Consider the following 14,114-nt stretch of genomic DNA (forward strand, 5'->3'; position numbering starts at 1 on the left):
CAGGGGGACCTAGAATCAAGGGATGTAGAGTCATTATGGATAGAGCTGAGAAATTCTAAGGGTAAAAAGACCCTCTTGGGTCGGATGTCAGATGTAAGTTGAATCAGGAGCTGAAATTGGCCTGCTGCAAAGATGTTAGGACAGTTGTTATGGGGGATTTCAACATGCAGGTAGACTGGGAGAATCAGGATGGTATTGGACCTCAAGAAAGAGACTTTGTGGAGTGCCTCTGAGATGGATTCTTAGAGCAGCTGGTGCTGGAGCCAACCAGGGAGAAGGCAATTCTGGATTTGGTATTGTGCAACGAACCAGAATTGATCAGGGACCTCAACGTGAAGGAGCCATTGGGAAGTAGTGACCATAATACAATAAGCTTCAATCTGCAATTTGAGAGGGAGAGGGTACAATCAGAAGTGACAATATTTCTGTTGAATAAAGGGAACTATGGAGCTATGAGGGAGGAGCTGCCCAAAGTTCAATGGTGCAATACCTTAGCAGGGATGGCAGTAGAGGAACAATGGCAGATATTTCTGTGTATAATGCAGAAGATGCAGGATCAGTTCATTCTAAAAAGGAAGATCGATCTTAGGAGGATGCATGGGTGGCCGTGGCTGACGAGGAAAGTTAAGAAACATATAAAGTTAAAAGAGAAAAAGTATAACATAGCAAAGATAAGTGGGAAAACGGAAGACTGGGAAGCTTTTAAAGGACAGAGGATTACGAAGAAGGAAATACGCAGAGAAAAAATGAGGTACGAAGGTAAACTGGCCAAAAATATAAAGGAGGATAGTAAAAGCTTTTTTAGGTATGTGAAAGGCAAAAAAATGGTTAAGACTAAAATTGGGCCCTTGAAGACAGAAACAGGGGAATATATTACGGGGAACAAAGAAATGGCAGAAGAGTTGAATTGTTACTTCAGATCTGCGTTCACTGGGGAAGACACAAGCAATTTCCCTGAGTTAACAGTGGCTAAAGGACCTGAAATTAAGGGAATTTATATTTGCCAGGAATTGGTGTTGGAGAGACCGTTAGGTCTGAAGGTTGATAAGTCCCCGGGACCTGATGGTCTACATCCCAGAGTACTGAAGGAGGTGGCTCGAGAAATCGTGGATGCGTTGGTGATTATTTTCCAGAGTTCAATAGATTCGGGATCAGTTTCTGCGGATTGGAGGGTGGCTAATGTTGTACCACTTTTTAAGAAAGGTGGGAGAGAGAAAGCAGGAAATTATAGACCAGTTAGTCTGACCTCAGGTGATGGGAAAGATGCTGGAGTCTATTATACAGGATGAAATTATGACACATCTGGATAGTAGTAACAGGATAGGTCAGAGTCAGCATGGATTTATGAAGGGGAAATCATGCTTGACTAATCTTCTGGAGTTTTTTTGAGGATGTAACTCTGAAGATGGACGAGGGAGATTGAAGGAGTGCAGCGTAGGTTCACGAGGTCAATTCCTGGAATGGCGGGACTACCTTACGCTGAAAGACTGGAGCGATTGGGCTTATATATCCTTGCATTTAGAAGGCTGAGCAGGGATCTGATTGAGACATAAGATTATTAAAGGATTGGACACACTGGAGGCAGGAAATATGTTTCCGCTGATGGGGGAGTGCCGAACCAGAGGACATAGCTTAAAAATACGGGGTAGACCATTTAGGACAGAGATGAGGAGAAACTTCTTCAGCCAGAAAGTGGTGGCTGTGTGGAATGCTCTGCCCCAGAAGGCAGTGGAGGCCCAGTCTCTGGATTCATTTAAGAAAGTTTTTTTAGATCTCTCAAAGATAGTGGAATCAAGGGTTATGGAGATAAGGCAGGAACAGGATACTGATTAAGGATGATCAGCCATGATCATATTGAATGGTGGTGCAGGCTCGAAGGGCAAAATGGCCTACTCCTGCACCTGTTGTCTATTGTCTACAAACAGGGGTTTAGCAGCAAGTCATCCGAAACTGGGTAGACACACAAGTCATTTAATGTTAGTTGTGGTGATAGAGCAGACACAAATCAAAATTTATCTCAGAGTTAAACAGGATGCCAAGTTTGCTGATGGGCTGCTGCACCCTCAATCTTTGGCCAGACTAGGGAACGGAGTTTGCTGCTTATAGACATTTTTAATTTATGTCAAAATTCAAGATCATGCACAACTCAGGCCCAGCATATCAGCTTTATTAGTCAAATCTCTCAAAAACAAAACAAAGTCCATATACAGTGGAAACTCGATTATCCGAACGTGATGGCCGGGCACTATTTCGTTTGGATAATCAATTATTCGGAAAATCGATTAAATGCCTTTTCTATGGGGCTCGGAGTTTTAAAGTCTGCTCCCTATTCAGGAGAGTGCAGCAGCACACAGCATGTGAGCCCCTGCCCCTAACCCCCGACCTTATCCAACCCTGCCCCCAAACCCAGTCCAACCCCGCCCCCACCACAAAGCACGTGAGCCCCTGCCCTCAACACAGCCCCACCCCTACCACCCCCAGCCCTTCTCTGGGGCAGCCGGACTACACACCAACAACAAGACTGCTGCTGCTGCCTTTGTGGGGTAAGTCTCCAAATAGCGCACACAGCCCCACACACAACTTTTTTACTATAAATTTTTGACAGGTTCCATGTTTGTCCTGTATAGGACAATGTTGAAAAGATTATTCCTGGGAAGGGGAGGGGTTTAAGGGTACAACCATCTGTAGAACACCAGGGAAAACGTGTGGGGAGAGAAAGGGCAGGCAGTCAGTCATTTGGAGACGGTGCCTGTTTAATCACTGTAAAATCACTGTAAACAAAAGACGTGATCACTGCTGGAAACACGTCTTTGATGTAATGTTTCCATCTGGACCTCAGGATCTCCTTCGGATAATCTGATTTTCGGATAATGGCATTCAGATAATCAAGTTTCCTCTGTAGTCAATGGTACAGATCTTTCAGTCTTCAGATAGTGGGAGATTGGACAAGCTCTTGACAAATGCACATCAGACCTTGCAAGGAATTCAAGTTCCGATGTACAATCACCCAGGATTTGGAACGCCACGAAAACATCTAACTTTTAGTTAAGAGTTTGTGGAGAGTTCCAATTTACTGATCCAAAAAGTTACCCAAGAAACGTTCGGTGGATTAAAACCTGCTTTAACTCCAGGCCAACTATAAACTAACCCACAGCTGAACATTTGGATTAATAAAGATTACTTTATACTTCAGTTTCTTTCCAATTAATCAAAATGGAATTGAATCAGATCTTTCTATGGAGTTAGCATAATTATGTTAACTAAAAAAAAAATCTTAGTTACTGCATACACAAATGGATTGTGTGGTGGGTAAAAAGTAGAGCAATAGCGTAATGGTCTGAAAAACTGCAAAATCTAACCATCCTGTTAAACGTCAATGGTCAGTAACATTTTGATTTTGTAAGGATATTATGAAAATACTGGACTATTCACAGAACATTAATATGGTTGTATTTTTATGGGAAATGTACACTGACAGATGCAGTCATCAATAAGTAGAACACTACACGGATCTGAAACCACACACAATATTCATCACTCCACCAATGTCTCAGGCCATTGGGCCACTCACCTCATGCCCTAATCAACTAAAAACAAAGCATAGATCCCAATACTCCTTTCTCTCTAGAACACAAAGCATCTGCATCCACCTCCACAACATAATGCACCGTAACTCCGACCTCAGCCAAATCATGGCTCTGCTGTCTCTTGGTTCAACAGTTTTAATGCAGTCCTGGACATTTTCCATTCTCTATATGGTTGAGCTCATTAGGGTTCCATTCTCCATATCCTATCCTGCATCACACCCTGCTCTCAGAACATTCTTGATCTTAATTTTGCCCCAGTTCCTGAGTATTGAAAAAAATTCAGGTATTCATCTTTACATCCCTTCATATTATCATCCCACTGTCCCTCCCCCTAACCAGCAGCCTTGAAACTCTCCCCTTTCCTATTGTCCCCCATGCAAGTTTTACCACATTAAAATCACTCTATAAATGCAGGCTGTTAACGAAGACTTCTGACTTTGGCTTTATGTGCACCCTGTTCTCTGTCTCCCACTATTGGTAGCTGTTCCTTCTTTGCCTTCCTTGGAGATATGGGTTGAGGTTACCTACACACAAACAAAACCAGGGCACCGCTTGATGAGGGAACTCCTCTGAATTGATGATACTGCATTAGTCACGCTAATAGAAACTGAGCAAGAGAGACTCTGGAATTGTCCCATTCATGTAACTGGTACGCCCTTATTACAACCTTAAAAAAAAAGTGGCTATAGGACAGGAAGTCATATTTTCATCCTTAACCACACTAGATATCACCGTGGAAAGCACTAAAGACAGGGAAAATAAAGTACGAGAGTAGGCTTGCGAGGAATGTAGAAACTGATTATAAATGTTTCTATTGACGCAGGTAAGTTTAGACAAATATAAGCTTTTACAGTCAGAAACAGGGAAAGTTAAAATGGGAAACAAAGATTGTAGACCAAATGAATACAGAGGAGGACACAAATAACGTTTCAAAAATGCTAGGGAATGCAGAGGCCTGGTGAAAAACAGGTACTGCAGAAAATCAGCATTAGCACAGAAATAGTGTTGGGGAAATTTGAATGACTAAAGGTGGATAAATTCCCAGGGCCTTCTAATCTACATTGCACAGTACTTAAGAACATGGCACCAGAAACTTTGGATTAATTGGTAACCATCATTGTGCAGCAGTTCCTGTGGATTTGAAGATAGCCAAATGAAACCACATTGATTTAAAAAAGCAGAGAGAACATAGGGAATTATGCTGTAAGACTCGGTGACTCTATACACTAGTTAGCCTGACATCAGTACTGGGGAAAATACTAGAATCCATTATAAAAGATTTGACAGCACAGCACTTGGAAAACAGTGCCAAAATTGAATAGAATTAGCATAGATTTACGAAAGGGAATTCACGTTTGACAAATCTACTGGAATTTGGAGAGGATGTAACTCGTAGAGCTGATAAAGGGGATTCAGTTGGTATATTTGGACACTCAGAAGGCTTTGAATAAGGTGTATTCAACATGTAAAATTAAAGTATTAGAGGTAGTGTACTAACGCGGATAGAAAACTGTTAGCAGACAGGAAACGAAGTGTCGCAATAAACTATTCTTTTCCGAATGTAAAGTCAGAAGTCACACTTCACCTGATGAAGGGGCAGCACTCCGAAATTGTGATTTCAAATAAACCTGTTGGACTATAACCAGGTATCATGTGACTTCTTACTTTGTCCACCCCAGTCCAACACTGGTACCTCCGCAACAAGGTTTCCAAATGCAGGCAGTGACTAGTGGGGGTACTGCAGAGATTAGTGCTAGCTCCTCAGCTTTTCACAAAATACATTAACAATTTAGATGGAGGGAACAAAATGTAATATCTTAACATTTTACAAACAACATAAAGCTGGTTAGAAGAGTAAACTGTGAGGAGATTGCAGAGATGCTTCAGTGAGATTTTAGTGAGTGGGCAAATGCACAGCAGGTATAGATTAATGTATGGTGATTCACTTTGGTAATTCAGATTATCTGAATGCCATTAGATTGAGAAAGTAGCAGGTGCAAAGAGGGTGTCCCTGTACATCAGCTGCTAAAATTAAGTATGCAGATCCAGCAGGCAGTAAAAGTGGCAAATTGGTATGTTGGTCCTCATTGCAAGGGGATTTGAGTACAGGAGCAGGAATATCTTGCTGAGTTGAACATGGCCTTGGTGAGACACAACTAGAATACTATGTGCAATTTTGGTCCCTAGCTGAGGAAAGATGCTTTGGCTGTGGAGGAGGCAAAACGTGGGTTTACAAGACTGATTCCTTGGAATGAGGGCTTATGCCCGAAACATCGATTCTCCTGCAGTTCTCCTGCTGCGCTTTTCCAACACCACACTCTTCAACTCTGATCTCCAGCATCTGCAGCCCTCACTTTCCCCTGATTTCTTGGATAGCAGGACTGACATAAGGAGGGAAACTGGATTGTTAGGACCATGTTCACTGGAATTTAAAAGGGTAAGGAGGGTATCTAGAAACCGAGAAAATTCTGACAAGATAGGAAGGGTAAATACAAGAAGGATGCATCCAACAACAGGAAGTCCAGAATCAGGGATCACAGTTTAAGAATACAAGATTGGCTAGCGAGTTTTGAGAAGATTTGTAGCTCAGGTTGAGGTTCTAGGTGTAGGCATGCTCGCTGAGCTGGAAGGTTCATTTTCAGATGTTTCATCACCATACTAGGTAACATCAGTGAGCGTCAAAGGGCTGAATGGCCTGTTCCTGCTCAAATTTTGTATGTATGTTTGTGTGTCAAGCCTGTCATGATGACAATCTATCAGTCAATACAGAACTTAATATAATACATGCATAAGGAAAGCAGCTACTGGGGCAGCACTACCTATAGGCTGGCATGTGCCATCATGTCAATTGACAGCTGTAGCAGCTTGGCAGCGAGCACCAACACCAAAACACAGCAGCCCACAATAAGATATGACACCCATTCATGAGCACAGCCTGTCACAGAAACAGCCTCACAGATTAGCCTCTTCAGTTATTAGCAAAAAATACCGTATGAAGCTAATCCTTCCCAATGGATTTTCTGCACATTCATATTGTGCAAAAGAATATAAGCAATCTTCAGGAGACCACAATGAAATCAAAAACCTAAATACCTCCACTTTCTCTCTTCATTAAACCAAACGACTGACTAAGGTTTTGATCATGACTTCCATAATCAGCATTTATATCCAGATGTTCAGTTTAACTGTGAAGTACAAAGATGCTTTTCAAGTAAAAATCATAAAAGTTGTGAAAATAACACAACGGCGGGTGTTAATTACAAGGATATAAAATAAGTTATTCCAAATTTAGAGGCCTAATCACTGATCAAAAAAAGGACTAGATATATATTTAGCCTTAGCACAATATCCACTATTATAATGCAGTAGAAACTTTTCGAGGATTTTATCTAAAACCGACAAGAAAGTATCCTACTGGCCAGCAAACCTGCAGATCGATTTGCTGCCCAAACATTACATTCGGTTTCCAGAATGAAAAGAAACCGTACGAACGCATCTGAAATTTTGAAGGGGTCGCATTCGCCAATTGTCGCACATCCCTTTAGAGCCGGCGTATTGCACCTAATTTTGAGTTGAAACTTTATTGCTGGAACAGCACAGCAGGTCAGGCAGCATCCAGGGAACAGGAGATTCGACGTTTCGGGCACAGGCCCTTCTTCAGGAATCGACGTTTCGGGCACAGGCTTTCTCCTGTTCCCTGGATGCTGCCTGACCTGCTGTGCTGTTCCAGCAATAAAGTTTCAACTTTGATCTCCAGCATCTGCAGACCTCACTTTCTCCTATTGCACCTAATGCAAACTTAAGAACTCCAGGGGGTAACATTCGCCCGTAACTTACTTAAAAATGTAAGACCTCGGAAGACTAAAGGCTTCGATCGCCTGCCTGCGTGTTAAAGGGCAGCGGTGAGTTTACCACACATGAACGGCTGGTCAATGCTGACCGAGATCCTGCACACACCCAGGTTTGCTCATACACATTCCGGGCAGGCACACACTTCCGCAAGTTGCCTCTCGATTTAAAGCTGATCCAAACCCTCCCGGATTGATCGGTTCACACATAAAACCGAGCCGTACCCAGTGGATTGCTGGCTGCCCTGAGGGGGAGGGGGAGAGGGAGGGTAACCGGGTGGCCCCGAGGCCCGTGGCCCAGTCTGGGCGGATACCTTCCCCATTCACCGGGGAGGGGGTGGTCACGGCACTGCCGCCAGGGACCAGGCCTCGGAACCAGTAACACGGACGGTGGCAGGGACTCACCCACAAGCATCGGGGGGGAGGGTTACACACACCACCACCTCCCCGAGGTCCGGCCTCTCGGCGACTGACTCGCTCGCTGCACTGCCTCCCGACTCCTCTCACCTCCGGCACCGACAAGGGGAAACGCAGCGTCGCCAACGGCTCAACCGGAAACCCCTCTTGCGCCTCAGTCAATCACCGCTGGGGCTGCCGGGGGTTGTAGTCCTGGATGGTGACTGCGCCTGCGCCCGGACGTCCGAAGAACTACGAGAGCCAGGGAGAGTTGCGATTTAACGTCATCGAAATGCTCATGATTGATATCCAACCGACCAATAACTGCTCAGGACGGCGCGAGGGGGTGGGGCAGTGCCGTGGAGGGGAGGGACTTCAGCTTGAGGCTTCATGCCGCACCTCCAGAGCGCAGAGGGTCTGCTGCAATCTGCAGAGTAGTGTGGTTTGTGGGAATCTGCATCCAGTGCTTCGTTTAATGCAACTTCCTCTGTGCTATTATTTTTTTCGGAAGTCTCAAGAATACAGGTCTGCATTGTCCTTGCGAGCTACCTTTGATGTGATAAGAAAAAATGTCACAAGCGAGGTCTTGACACTTTGTTAAGCGCATAAAAGCAAGAGTGGCAGCTCTGTGTCTTGTTTGAGTTGAGTGAAAATCTAACCCCGTCCTCACGAGTGAGAGGTGAAGGCCATGCTTCTGTAAAGTTATTTGTAAGTGCAGCTGGAGCTGCCTGACTTGGAAGCGTTAGTCTCAGTACTGTAGGTTATTGACAAGTCCCGTGTGTCAGCACCGCCCGGCTCTATGTTAGTCATACCTTCGGTCTTACCTACAAGGCAAGCTCCAGCTTGTTGACCTTTTGAATGTTCCCTGCTTAATCCATTTGTATCATTTTTGGTGAATTAATTCACAAAAGACAGATTGTATAACTAAGTAATTAGGCGAAAAAATGCGAGCGGGATAAAATATCTGATATAATAGCAAAATGCATTGTGAGATGTGAATGCCAGCGAAACGTTGCAGTATTTTATTTTTTTGCAGGAGAACTATCTACACATGTTGCCATAATTGTTGATGTATGTTAAGGTATTGGATAAAAGCAAAATACTGCGAATACTGGAATCTGAAACCAAAAGAGAAAATGCTGGAAAATCTCAGCAGGTCTGGCAGCATCTGTAAGGAGAGAAAAGAGCTGCATGACAAAGGGTCAGTTAGACTCGAAACGTCAGCTCTTTTCTCTCCTTACAGATGCTGCCAGACCTGAGATTTTCCAGCATTTTCTCTTTGTTAAAGTACTGAATGGTTTTGCTGGTAATGTACTTTGGTTTTTTTTTGCATCTCTTCAAAATGTTATTTTGAAATATTTGATGAAGTTGTTTTAAATATCTGGAATTAGATGTTTTTTGTCCACATGAATCAAGTTTTATATTCACTGTATGGTAGCAATCATGATTTTATCTCTAAGTTATTGCCATACAACAGATTAATTCCTGATGTTTGTGCAGTTCTTTTGTATTTATTTTCAGCATTAAGCAATTTGGCTTCGTTTGTTGCTCCCATTTCACAGTTTAACTACCTCGTCTTGGATTGATACTTCTCTTCTAGCCCAGAAGTTTAAGACGTTGGATCTGACATTCTGCAATATTGTATCATTCAGAAGAAAACAATTGCCTTATTATCTAGAATGCTCGTCACACTGCAGATTTGCCACCTTTCGTATAGCTTGATTAGTCATAATTATGGTTCTAGGTAAAAACAATGACTGCAGATGCTGGAAACCAGATTCTAGATTAGCGCAGCAGTTCAGGCAGCATCCAGCACCACTCTAATCATAAATATGGTTCTGACCATGCTCTTATGATCTGCTGTCAAGTATATCTTTAACAGAATGCACTCTTTAATTTACCACTGAAATTCTATCATTGTCAATCTTTTCACTTTTTAAGTAGTATAATTAATTTTATAAATAATTAAACTAAAATTTTATTCAGGCAGTTATTTGTAAAGAAAATGAATAGCTGATTAGGGTCTTAGATCACACTGTAGTCTGATATTTTGATCGATTTGAGAGTGAGCAACAAATTATTTGAATACAAACACTGCTTATCCACTTTGTAAGCAATCATGTGGATTACTGAGGGCAGCGATCTGTTTGTGTATTTGCCTGTAACCAAAACTTTAGATAACAAAACTCTTCAATGTTTATGACTCAAAGTGGAAAGACCAAAGCAGACAAATCATTATCTGAAAGTAATTGTGCAATAGCCATTAAAATGCAATGAAGCTGATGTTAATATCCAATTCATCAGGTTTTTTTCTTGTTTTCTAGCCAAGAAAATAAGACTAATTTAATTACTATTTTTGCGCTATTAGCATCGATGTTTTAGTTGGTTGCCTAATTGTACAATTTTAGTGTGTGTTATTCTGGCATTGATTCTCAGGTAATAATCACAAGTGTTAAAACCATTATGAAGGATGGAAAATATGATAAATCAGAACATAATGTTTAAATGGTCCTGTCCTTGAATTTTAAAACTTATGATTGAAGAATGAAACAAAAACTGACAATGAAGTAGCTACAGAATTTTGAAGTCCGAAGAAAGATTAAGTGGAGTAGTTCAGTTTGTGTTGTTTGTCCAAATCCAAAGCAAGAAAAGCTGCATAGAATCATAGTCATAGAGATGTACAACACAGAAACAGACCCTTCGGTCCAACCTGTTCAGGCCGACCAGGTATCACAACCCAATCTAGTCCCACCTGCCAGCACCCAGCCCATATCCCTTCAAACCCTTCCTATTCATATACCCATCCAAATGTCTTTTAAATGTCGCAATTGTACTGGTTCCCACCTTGTACTAGCCTCCACCACTTCCTCTGACAGCTTATTCCATACATGTACCACCCTCTGCGTGAAAACGTTGTCCCTTAGGCCTCTTTGATATCTTTTCCCTCTCACCCTAAACCTATGCCCTCTAGTTCTGGACTCCCCCGTCCTAGGGAAAAGACTTTGTCTATTTGTTCTATCCATGTCCCTCATAATTTTGTAAACCTCTATAATGTCACCCCTCAGCCTCCGACGCTCCTGGGAAAACAGCCCCAGCCTATTCAGCCTCTCCCTATAGCTCAAATCCTCCAACCCTGGCAACATTCTTGTAAATCTTTTAGATTAGATTAGATTACTTACAGTGTGGAAACGTGCAAACTCCACACAGTCAGTCGCCTGAGTCGGGGATTGAGCCCGGGTCTCTGGCGTTGCGAGGCAGCAGTGCTAACCACTGTGCCACCGTGCCGCCCAGTTTTCTGAACTCTTTCAAGTTTCACAACATCTTTCCGATAAGAAGGAGACCAGAATTGCACGCAATATTCCAATAGTGGCCTAACCAATGTCCTGTACAGTCGCAGCATGACCTTCTAACTCCAGTACTCAATAGTCTGACCGATAAAGGAATGCATACCAAACACCTTCTTCACTCTCCTACCTACTTGCAACTCCATTTTCAAGGAGCTATGAACTTGCACTCCAAGGTCTCTTTGTTCAGCAACACTCCGTAGGACCTTAGCATTAAGTGTATAAGTCCTGCTAAACTTTGCTTTCCCAAAATGCAGCACTTCACATTTATCTGAATTAAACTCCATCTGCCACTTCTCAGCCCATTGGCCCATCTGATCAAGATCCTGTTATAATCTGAGGTAACCTTCTTCGCTATCCACTACACGTCCAATTTTGGTAACTAACTTACTAACTGCAGAATGAGGAATCTTTATTTTAATGCAATGTAGCAGCGAGAGCCTTTAAAGTGACACTTATTTTTTAAAATAATTTTTTTTTTTCATTTTTGAGTTGAGTCAGAATGAGTACTGCAGCAATAAGAATGATATACTTGGTAATAAACAGGTGATAATTTTATTGAATGCAACAATTTGCATTTATTATGCTGAGGATATACAGTAATGAGCAAGTACTATAACTGGTACATTTGATAATGGCTATTAACAACCATAAGAACAGGAATAGGTCATTCTGCCTCTTGCACCTGTTCTACCATTCAATGAGATTATGGCTGATCTGTTGCCTCGTCCATATACCTGCCTTTGGCCCAAATTCCTTAATATCTTTGCTTAACAAAATTGTATCTGTCTCCAGTTTAAAATTAACAACAGATCCAACATCCACTGCCATCTCTGGAAGAGAATTAAAAACCTCTATGCCCCTCTGTGTTAAAATGCATCGTAACATCTCTTCTGAACTGTCTGGCCCTAAATCTCAGACTATGCCACCCCCCCAACCCTAACCATAAACTCCCCCAGGTATAGAATATACAACTAGTGGAAATAGTTTATTTATCTATCTACTGTGTCTTTTTCTGTTGTTATTTTGAAGAATTTGAGCAGATCAGCCAATAAACCTTCTAAGTTCTAGAACAAAAAAGGCATAATTTGTATGATCCCTGTTTTTAACTGAATTCTTGCAGTCCAGATATTATTCTTGTAAACCTGCATTAGACTCTGTACAAAGCCAATACAGAGGAACCTCGATTATCCGGCATTTGATTAACCGAATTTTGGATTATCTGAACAAGGTCGCAAGGTTCCAATCTTGGCTAACAATGTTATCCAGCATTTGATTAACCGAACGAAACACTCCCTGCCTGTGTCCTTCAGATGACCAAGGTTCCTCTGTATACGTTTCCTGAAGTGTTGTGTCCAGATCTGGTTACAGTACTCCAAGTGGGTCTAACAATGGTTTTGTATACCTACAGCACAGCTCCGTCCTCTAGATCTAATGATCAGCATTCAATTAACTTTGTTGATTATTTTCTGCACCTGTTTATGGGATTTTAATGATCTGTGCATCTGAACCCCCATGTTTCCTTGGACATCCACTATATTTAACTGCATGCATCAAGAAAGTACCCTGATCTAACCCATTTCAATCTAACTTACAGCATGTAATGTGAATGAGTCAAGCTTTGTTTTCCTGTAACAATAGTTATGAACTTGTTGAACTGGCCTGTCTTTCTCAATAAGCCTGCAATTGACTTTGAAATGAACAGAACCAAGTCCATTTACCAAGCCTGGTATGAGTTTGTAAGTGAAAGTGGCAAGGCATATTTGAAGACTATTGGAAATGCTTCAGACACGATTTGATTCGTTATAAAAGCTGCATTTACCTTGAAATCCCAAGAGGTAAAATCACAATGCAATAGCACTGGCTGTACAGTGAAGACAGGATTTGCGGACTGGCTGATAGTGGTTCATGTGACCATCAGGTCAGTTTCAAATTGGCTGTGAAAACTGCAGAGCTGTCCCCACGAGCTATTTCAACACGACAGAAAAACACTTATTCAGGAACGTCTGGGCAATAGTCAAAACCAGAACAGGGAAGGAAAGAAAAGTGACTGCATCATTGAATTTCCCAATGAAGAAACAAGGCTAAAAATTCCACATACATTGACAGCATTTATAAAAGCCAGGGAACATCAGAGAGATGACCATCAAATCCCTTGGCATGAATTGGAAGACCACTGCTGTCCCATCTGAATTTAGGCTTTACCAAAACAGAATGTAGCTATGGTTTTTAGATCTGGATAAGAAAACCAATGAAAACAAAGGTAGGCATTCGAAATGAGGGTTTGCACAGAATCAACACTGGACATGTTTCAGGAAGATCAAACAGACCCTGGTAATTGGAGAATATGCTAAGGATCAACCTTAAGTAAAGTAAATTTTAGCATTCCCTGTTCAGGGCTAATGGCTGACAGGCAACAGCCACAAGAATCAATTGATCAGTTTGTCAGTCAGGGCAAAGACATAATATCTGGAAAGCTGAGCAGTTTTAGTGGACCAGTTTTACCTGGTCATACTGATCAAAGGTTTTCAAAAAGATCTCTTGAAGATGAACTAAATATAAAATTACAACATTATGGTTGTTCGAAACAACTAGTTTTCTCAATGACTCTGCCTCTGCTCTTTCCTTTTATCATACAAAGTAAGAGCAAGTAGTTTAGAGGAAAACGCAGAAGTCCGCAGGCTATTCAGTATTAATCAGTTGTACTGTGTTTTCAGTTTTTTCTCAGTTTCTAATGTTTTGACATGAGCAAATAAACTCCATAGAAATTTTGACATAAACTCCTGCCTGCAGGATAGCTGTAGAAATTTATTATTATATTTGCATAAATGTACTTCGGCCCATAGATCTGTAGTTTTATCTCTTAAAACAAGTCTTGCTGCTGTTAACCAGAGTGTAGAAGTTACTGATGTCAAGACCTATTGCAAAAATGTTGGACA

General features: G+C 41.7%; 2 protein-coding genes across 4 annotated transcripts in view; one reads left to right on the forward strand and one right to left on the reverse strand.

The window, feature by feature from the left end:
* The window catches only part of pdcd10a (programmed cell death 10a), a 27,245-nt gene extending 19,218 nt beyond the window's left edge, over nucleotides 1–8,027 (reverse strand). Inside the window, exon 1 of one of the 2 annotated variants that reach the window (XM_043702162.1) lies at nucleotides 7,841–8,027. The gene's annotated coding sequence lies outside the window, so the exon portion shown is untranslated. Of the gene's footprint in view, nucleotides 1–6,680; nucleotides 6,701–7,840 lie in introns of those variants that run through there. The other variant, XM_043702163.1, reaches the window with a different exon arrangement.
* Nucleotides 8,028–8,212: 185 nt separating this feature from the next.
* serpini1 (serpin peptidase inhibitor, clade I (neuroserpin), member 1) overlaps nucleotides 8,213–14,114 on the forward strand; it is a 31,638-nt gene continuing 25,736 nt past the window's right edge. The window contains exon 1 of one of the 2 annotated variants that reach the window (XM_043702171.1): nucleotides 8,213–8,356. The gene's annotated coding sequence lies outside the window, so the exon portion shown is untranslated. Of the gene's footprint in view, nucleotides 8,357–8,642; nucleotides 8,663–14,114 lie in introns of those variants that run through there. The other variant, XM_043702172.1, reaches the window with a different exon arrangement.

Source organism: Chiloscyllium plagiosum, chromosome 13 (assembly GCF_004010195.1).
Source record: "Chiloscyllium plagiosum isolate BGI_BamShark_2017 chromosome 13, ASM401019v2, whole genome shotgun sequence".
Taxonomy (NCBI): Eukaryota; Metazoa; Chordata; class Chondrichthyes; order Orectolobiformes; family Hemiscylliidae; genus Chiloscyllium; species Chiloscyllium plagiosum.